Source organism: Mus pahari, chromosome 1 (assembly GCF_900095145.1).
Source record: "Mus pahari chromosome 1, PAHARI_EIJ_v1.1, whole genome shotgun sequence".
NCBI classification, from domain to species: Eukaryota; Metazoa; Chordata; class Mammalia; order Rodentia; family Muridae; genus Mus; species Mus pahari.
Window position 1 is genome coordinate 122,756,020 of NC_034590.1, and position 8,327 is coordinate 122,764,346.

General features: G+C 46.5%; 1 protein-coding gene across 2 annotated transcripts in view; it reads right to left on the bottom strand.

Annotated features, from left to right (window-relative positions):
- Positions 1 to 2,372, bottom strand: part of Tmem109 (transmembrane protein 109) — an 11,496-nt gene extending 9,124 nt beyond the window's left edge. The window contains exon 1 of one of the 2 annotated variants that reach the window (XM_021205458.1): positions 2,278 to 2,372. The gene's annotated coding sequence lies outside the window, so the exon portion shown is untranslated. Of the gene's footprint in view, positions 1 to 839; positions 1,267 to 2,277 lie in introns of those variants that run through there. The other variant, XM_029532674.1, reaches the window with a different exon arrangement.
- Positions 2,373 to 8,327: the final 5,955 nt, after the last annotated feature.

The window sequence follows — 8,327 nt, forward strand, 5'->3', positions numbered from 1 at the left end:
AAAAAAAAAAAAAAAAAGACAAGCAGTGTTGGCCTCTGAAAGATGAAAGATGGAAACATGTCTGAAACATTTTTTTGTTTCCTCAAACAGGAAATACTCAACACGTGGAAATATGTTGTATACATTATCAAATTTTAATAGTGATTCCTAATTTACTAAGTGCTAATTGCCTACTTCATTTAATTCTTATGACAATCTGTGTGTGTTTGTGTGTGTGTGTATGTGTGTGTGTGTATAGTTGGAAATCAAACTCAGAGCTAACAGGTAGGCAAGCACTTTACCACTCAGTCACAAAAGAAAAGAACAGTGTGTGTATACAAGTGTGTATGTCTGCATGTGTGGAAGCCAAAGACCAACTTAAACAAGTTGGTTCTCTCCTTCCACCACGTGGGTCCCAGAGATCAGACTCAGTTCATCAATCAGGCTTAGTGGCAGGTCCCTTCCCCCCATGGAGCGCCTCACCAGCCCTATAGTTATCATGATGCCCCATTTTGCTTAGAACAGAAGTAGGGACCATATCCCCGAGTCCAGCAGCTCAGGCTTGCCCTTTCGCTTGTCCCATACTTCCACACGGCCTTGGTAACATCTGCTCTCTGCCCACGGGAACATACAGTTCCACTACCTACCATCTAGCTCAAAGCCGAGGATACCCAAACCTCCCAAGAAAAGCCTTAACACTAGAAGTTGACCCCCCCGCTGAGAGTTTACAGGTTACACACCAAGAAGGTAAGAAGGGACAGCCAAAGACAGCCCTGAGACTGGCCACTCCCCACTCCTGTCCGGACAGCTGCAATTCAGCTCAGTAGGGACAGTCTCAGCTGGGGAACTGCTTTACTTACTATGGTGGTGAGACGTCACTCTATGTTCAGCTGTGGTTTGCTCTGCCAGGGCAGGGTGGGGCTGTCCACACTACCTCCAGTCACTGCTCCTTCCTCTTCTTTTTCCTTTCACACTATAAATCACTACAGGGGCAAGAACTAACTTGGTGCCCTCTGCTGGCCCCAACTGTCCCTTCACTACTCACTGCAGTCCTGTGGATCTGCAATCCTCACTCTGGATGGCCCATCTGGCCTGCCTGCACAGCCAGTTAAACAAGGATGTTTGCCCCACCCAGGCAACCCACTCAGACCCTCCCAGGGAGGAGCTCGGCCTTTTGGTTTTGTTTTTAAAGCTCTCCTGAATTCCTGAGGCGTAAGTGGTTGCAAAGATCAGCAACCCAGAGAAAAGACTACTTGAAGCAAAGCCTAAGAGCTCTCTGTACAAAGGACACAGGTCCTTTCACAAATTAGCCACTACTACCTTTACACCTGTTACTTAACCTATCTGAGTTTCAATCTCCTCAGATGTAAGTTCTGTTGAAACTGGGTTAAGAGTTACTTCAAGAAGTTAATTTGTGCAAGCACTGTGTTCAAAGTTTGTCCCACCGTCTCCCAGCGCCTCTCAGACTAACTTGACATTAACTTTTCTTGGAATCCCCAGCACCTAGCATAGAATGACTAAGTGCTTGCTAAATGAGTATCGGAAGTCCTGCCAAGAAGCCACAAGTGTAGGACATAAAGACATGGAGAGGTGGTGGTGGTGGGGGGGGGTTATTTGAATAGTCCAAATATACGACAGCCACATGAGAAGCACAGCTGAGATAGAAGGTCCTAAACGTGGCGAAGTCACCACTAAGGAGAATGAAGTCAGCGTTCTGGCAGGTCGGAGGCAGCCCTAGCTAAACCCCTGACAGCTGCTACCCAGCAACTGTTTGTGGGGCAGGGTGTTTGCAAGGAGGGGGTGGTGTGCAGCCTTGCCGCTCCCTTCCCAAGGCCCAGACTCCAGGCAATAGGGTCAGTGGCATGTGCTATTTCGAACAGCACATCCCCTGCCAAGCACTCCATAGTGGCGTCGCGAGGCCCATGAGGTCAGGGTACCCAGGGTACCCATGAGGGGGACTCCAACTGAGGAGGCAGGAGGCTGGACCATGGGGCTGGGGGAGGTGTGCAGCTCAGCACTGGCCTCATCCCCCAAATCTGGCAGCTGCTCCCTCCGGAGGGCTAGACCTCAGCGCTCGAACCCACTTATCCTGGGAAACACTCTCCTCCAGGGTTACCTAGTAACAACACCCCTGGTTGCATAGCAACGAGGATCTGGGTCCCGGGCTTGTTAAGCCCCACGCTCCACGTTCGACCCCTCCCCACTAGGGCTCGCAAGGCCTTGCGGCCCCGCCCTGTTACCTCCTGCAAATCTGTCCCTTAAACTGCATCTACAGCCTTGATCTCGGCCCTCACTCACCCTGCTCCGGTCACCGCTATCCTTCACGTGGGACTTCGCTAGAAAACGCGCCACCAAACCGGCGCCTCAACTCCCGGGGTGTTGGTTTATAGTCTGCGCATGCGCGGGGCGGTCGACGGAGGAGACTGGCAGGCCTCTCTGATCCTGGGGCAGGCACCGTGGACGCATGCGCTCTGCTCGCTCCATTATGGTTTGTTTTTCCCTCCCAAGTATTTCCAAGAGAAGAATGGCGCCGGAAATTGGAGTTGGAACGGAAGCGAAGCCTTTGGCAGGAAAGGGGAAAGAAAGAACTGTCGAGGCTGTGGCGTGGGTAGAGTTGGTGCTCGATGCGGGATTCGGTGCAGATCCGAGTTTGCAACGCAATTAGGGCGGGAGTTTCCTCCCGGGAAGTGTAGTTCCTAAGGCGGGGCGCTGGCGAGCACTTGGAGGGCTGAGAAACCTTTCGCGCTAAAAATGGCACATCAGGGGGTAAAGGCACAAGGTGTTAGTGGGCACACTAACGGTGTACGGTCTTGGAGAAACTCATAGGCTCTGGGAGAGCAAAACCTCACCCTAAATGTGTGGGTGACCACCAAAACTTTGCTTACAATTGTTAGGGAGAGGAAAGCAACGCAGGTGCCCCGAGGTTATTTTGTTTTTGTTTTTGTTTTTTTAAACCTTAGAACACTGAGGTAAGAAGCTGAAGGGGGCTGCAACCCTGTAGGTGGAACAACAATATGAACTAACCAGTACCCCCTGAGCTCGTGTCTCTAGCTGCATATGTAGCAGAAGCTAGCCTGGTCAGCCATCATTGGGAAGAGAGGCCCCTTGGTCTTGCAAACTTTATATGACCCAGCACAGGGGAATGCCAGGGCCAAGAAGTGGGAGTGGGGGGAGGGTATAGGGAACTTTCGGGATAGCATTTGAAATGTAAATAAAGAAAATATCTAATAAAAAAAAAAAAAAGAACACTGAGGTAGCTTTATGGATGAGGTAGGTGGAGATGTAAAAATTATTTAAAGGTTTATTTATATGAATACACTGTAGCTGTCTTCAGACACACCAGAAGAGGACATCAGATTCCATTACAGGTGGTTGTGAACCACCTTGTGGTTGCTAGGAATTGAACTCGGGACTTCTGGAGGAGCAGTCAGTAGTTTGTTTGTTTGTTTTTGGTTTTTCGAGACAGGGTTTCTCTGTGTAGCCCTGGCTGTCCTGGAACTCACTTAGTAGACCAGGCTGGCCTCGAACTCAGAAATCCGCCTGCCTTTGCCTCCCGATTGCTGGGATTAAAAGCGTGCACCATCACGCCCGGCGCAGTCAGTGCTCTTAACTGCTGAACCATCTCTCCAACCCATAAATTTTAGAATTACGTGTATTTATGTATTCTGTGCATGTGTTTGGGTGTGCACAATACAATACTCCTATGGAAATCAGTTCTCTCCTGCTGTGTGGGTCCCAGAGGTTGGATTCCAGTTGTCAGGCGTGCCTCAGAGGCAAAGATCTCAGGGGGGTGGGGGTGGGAGTGGTGTTTCTGGGTTCTTTCTAGACTTGGTTTTAGGTTGCAAGTGCCTTTTGGGAAATTACCATAGGGACGCATATTGGAAATGTATGGGAACATTGGAAGGGAAAGGAGGCCCTCTCTTAGGAGTCTGGTTAAAACCTCCCACCAGCTGGGCATGGTGGCGCACGCCTTTAATCCCAGCACTCGAGAGGCAGAGGCAGGCGAATTTCTGAGTTCGAGGCCAGCCTGCTCTACAGAGTGAGTTCCATGACAGCCAGGGCTATACAGAGAAACCCTGTCTCGAAAAACCAAAAGGGAAAAACACACACACACACACACACACAAAGAAACCTCCCACCAACTGAGAATCAAGATACCAACACAAGAACTACTTAAGGCGTTTCCTAAGAACTTCACTAAAAACTCCCATTTATAGTAAGAAGGGCCTGTCCTGGCCCTCCCCTAGAGAGTGCAATCCTAGTGGCTCATAGTTATGTTTTACTAGATTATACTCTTAACTCAGTCATTTCTGGAGCCATCATATAATATCACTGATCAGAAAAAGAGAAAAAGGATAAAAAGGATAAAAAAACAATTCTTAGCAACCCTTTTAAGACATAACTTTGAGAGCTGCCAGAATGTTTTCTATGAGCTAATGGTATGACACTTGATTGTGACTCCCTCTTCAGAATCCTATCTAAACACTTGGTTATGTCTTATTCTTTTCCTGGTCTCTGTCTCTGTCTCTCTGTCCCTTAAATCATGTTCCTAAAAATATGTATCAAGGTATCTTTAATAAACTTCAACTCTGCTTCTTTTGACTAGTAGGGGACTTGAGACAAAGTTTCTTTGTGTAGCCTTAGCTGTACTGGGACTAGCTCTGTAGACCAGGCTATGCCTGAACTCAGAGAGATCTGCCTGCCTCTGCTTCTAGAGTGCTGGGATTAAAAGTGTACACTACTACTGCCCAGCTAGCCTTAAATTCTTTTCTGTGTTAAAAAAGGATCAAGTTTTACCTGAGTCAAGATCCCTAAAAGATGGAGTTGGAGAGACGGCTCAGTGGTTAAGAGCACTGACTCCTCTTCCAGAGGTCCTGAGTTCAATTCCCAGCAACCACTTGGTGGCTCACAACCATCTGTAAGGGGATCAGATTTATTTATTTATTCATTATATGTAAGTACACTGTAGCTGTCTTCAGATGTTCCAGATGAGGGCATCAGATCTCATTATGGATGGTTGCTATCTGCAGCCCTGCCCGCTTTGGCCCCACTTGCTCCAGCGTAAAGATTTATTTATATATTTTATGTAAGTACGCTGTAGCTGTCTTCAGACACTCCAGAAGAGGGCATCAGATCTCATTACAGATGGTTGTGAGCCACCACATGATTTCTGTGATTTGAACTCAGATCTTCGGAAGAGCAGTCAGTGCTCTTAACCGCTGAGCCATCTCTCCAGCCCAAATAAATAAATCTTTTTTTTTTTTTTTAATGAGATCCTGAAATACAGTGCTTTGAACAAGAAACATGACTGAGCCATTTCTAGGGGCAGTAGTTTTCCTAAATCTCAAACAGAAAGAATGACTAGGTTTCCTGGGGTGTGTATGCAATGAAGCAAGGGCTGCCATTGGACTCAAGAGTTATCATAGTTAGGGTTTTTCTGTTGTGAACAGACACCATGACCAAAGCAAGTCTTATAAACAAATGACAATATTTAATTGGGGCTGGCTTACAGGTTCAGAGGTTGAGTCCATTGTCATTAAGGTGGAAGCGTGGCAGCATCTAGGCAGGCATGGGGCAGGAGGAGCTGAGGATTCTACCTCTTCATCCAAAGGAAGCCAGGGACAGACTGAGCATCCTCAGGCAGCCAGGAAGCGGGTCTCCAAGCCCATCCCCACAGTGACACACTTCTTCCAACACGGTCACACCTTCTAATAGTGCCACTCCCTGAGCCAAGCATATACAAACCATTACAGGACTATAGATCCAAAAGAGATATTCAAGATAATTTCTTACAGTGGGGAAATGACCTTGGGAGCCTGGCTTGGAGCCCTGTAGCAGCAAAAAAAAAAAAATAAAGTAAATAAATAAATAAATAATAATGATAATGATAGGAGCTGTTTCAGTCAGGGAACAACAGCAGCAGAGAGACACTGGGGTGTAGAAAAAAACTGTGGAATTAAATCAGCCTTTATACTCTAAAGCTACTAATAGAAGCCAGTGAAACTTTTGCATTAGGGACTTGGATTTGTTTATATTTCCACAGAAAATGAAAAGCCGTGGATATCACCAAAACTGATAAAGATTAGAATAGAGCAGAAGAGGTCTGAAAATCTTGCCCACTGGGCTGGAGAGATGACTCAGTGGTTAAGAGCACTGACTGCTCTTCCAGAGGTCCTGAGTTCAAGGTGGTTCACAACCATCTATAATGGGTTCTGATGCCCTCTTCTGGTGTCTGAAAACAGATACAGTGTACTCACATATATAAAATAAATAAATCTTAAAAAAAAAAAAAAAAAAAGTTGGCCAATGACCCAAAAAGTGCTTATTCCATTGAAAATGTCTGTGTTTATAATTTCCTGCTACACACAGCACAATTAATGACTCAAAGCTGAAGAGAAAACTGTAGTGACAATTTTGGAACTTTGGTTTCTTTAAAAACAAATATTATAAGAATGTGCTTTTGTTCTAATCCCAGGGGTAGGTATGCGAGGCTGCTTCAGACTGTCCACAGCAGCTGACTATGATTTGCCTCGTGCTTTATTAGAAGCATGGTTTTGCAAACTGCAGATAGATTCTGCAATTGTGAGACATTTGGAATTCTGTGAACTTTCCAGAGGATGTATAAATGCTAGAGCCCTCTGATAGGTGGTGGTGGTTATTGGTCATTTAGGGAGGCTATTTGTGGTTTGTTAGTAGCCATGGTCAAAGAAGAAACAAAAGGAAAGAAATTAGATTCAGTGATTTTCCTAATTCCTCTCTCTCCTCTGTCATTGTTTCTTTCCTTTCTAGTGTTGGGGAAAAGAAGAACTCGCAAAGTATCAAAGACCAGCTACACACAACTGTCTGTAGCTTCAGTTTCAGAGGATCTGACAGCCTCACATAGACACACATGCAGGCAAAACACCAATGCACAAAAAGAGATAGATAGGTAGGTAGATAGATGAATGTAGATATATATATTAAAATCCCTAAAAGAATAAATGAGCCCCTCAAACTTTTGTGAGTGACAGTGTGGAACTGACTGTTCATTCCTGCCACTGACACAGGGAAAGGGAACAAGGTCACTCAATCCTCACTGTCAGCTGTTTGAGAAACCCTGATACCTTACTTAATCCTCTGCTCTCAGGCTACACTCATGGTTAACGAACCTCACGAGAAGCAGAGATACTTTGGGGATTTGGAGCAATGTGTCCCCATATTTCCTAAGCAGCAGCAGCAGCAGCTCTGGCTTTAGAGGTTCCGGTTGGGGGAACAAGGCATAGAACTCCTCTTTCGGGTACTCACAACATCTTATGAACAGAACTTCCTCCTCCACGGTTCTTTTCTTTATTTCAAAACCAAACCTTGTTAGGGTTCAGGAAAATGACTCACGGAGGTGTGCCACTTTGGCATATGTTCTAGTTTGCTTTCTATTGTGACAAACACCATGGCCAAAAGCAGCAGCTTGGGGAGGAGTTTTACCTCCATGCCCTAATCACAGTCCATCACTGAGGGAAGTCAGGACAGGAACTCAACGCAGGAACCTGGAGGCCGGAACCAAAGCCCAGGCCCTGGGGAGATACTGCTCCTGGCTCATTCCCACGGCTCCCTCAGCCTGGATTTTTACACACACCTGGACTACCTGTTCATGGTACTGTCTGAGGTGAGCTGGTCCCTCCTACCTCTATTATAAGTTAATAAAATGTCCCATAGACTTGCCTACAGAACAATCTGATGGAGGCATTTTCCCTCTTCCCAGATGACCCTAACTTATATCAAGTTGACCCAAACCCCACAGTAAGTAATGAATCAGTATGGCACACTGAACTATAGACTACAAAAGCAGGCTCAGAACCAATGTCTCTTTGGCCTCCGGGCCCTCCTGTCTCTTGTCACCTTTACCCATCCCCAAGTGTGTGTGGGTTTTCTCTCAAGTACCCTAATTGATAGTCACCCCACCCCCACCCCCATAAAGGAATCCTGTTTTCATGAGTCCCTTGCCTGGAAAACCAGTCAGCCTGGAAAGAAAATACAATGTCAATTTAACTTTCTCTCTTTCTCTCTCCCTTTCCCTCTCTCCCTCTCCCCCCTCCTCCTCTCCTTTTATTGAGGTAGAGTCTCTTAATGCCCGGGCTAGCCTCAACTCACTGTGAAGCTGAGGATGACTGTGAACCCATCCTGCTTCTCTCCAGAGTGATGAGGTTACAGGTGTTTACTGCCATGCCCTCTTCGGTGCTGAGGTGGAACCTGGCACTTCATGGACACTAGGTAAGACCTTTACAAGCTGAGCTATATCCTCTGTCCACAATTACTTCTGAAGCATCCTCAGAGAATGTTTATTACCTGAGAGACTCTCTCTCTCTCTCTCT